We start from the raw sequence: 371 nt of genomic DNA, 5'->3' as shown, positions 1-371 counted from the left end.
AGACCTTACTAACCTGCTGCCCATCCACCAACGGCACTTCCTCGGGCTCTGTAGCTGCAGCCCTACCCACCCCCACCCCCGGGGCAGCGTTTGCACAGATGCCTGGTCTCACGGGTCCTCCGGTGACACATGGGGACGTGCAGCCCTGTTGTCTGGCAGGCACTACAGACGGGTCTCTTGGCATTTTGCTCCTGCGAGTAGGTTGTTTGTTTCCTCTTAACCACTCGGCACGTATGCCAGCACCTCCAAGGCTCCAGGGGGGCTGGCGCCGACCACCCCTGCTCTGAGATCTTCCTCGGGGTCAAGCTTCAGCCTCCTCCCACTCCCACCCCCAGCTCTTCTCCCCTCTGCGCCTGCCACCCCTGGCTGAA

Source organism: Myotis davidii, unplaced genomic scaffold (assembly GCF_000327345.1).
Source record: "Myotis davidii unplaced genomic scaffold, ASM32734v1 scaffold333, whole genome shotgun sequence".
In the NCBI taxonomy this organism is placed as follows: domain Eukaryota; kingdom Metazoa; phylum Chordata; class Mammalia; order Chiroptera; family Vespertilionidae; genus Myotis; species Myotis davidii.
The sequence above is the reverse complement of the archived record's forward strand: the minus strand, read 5'-3'. Positions refer to the sequence as shown.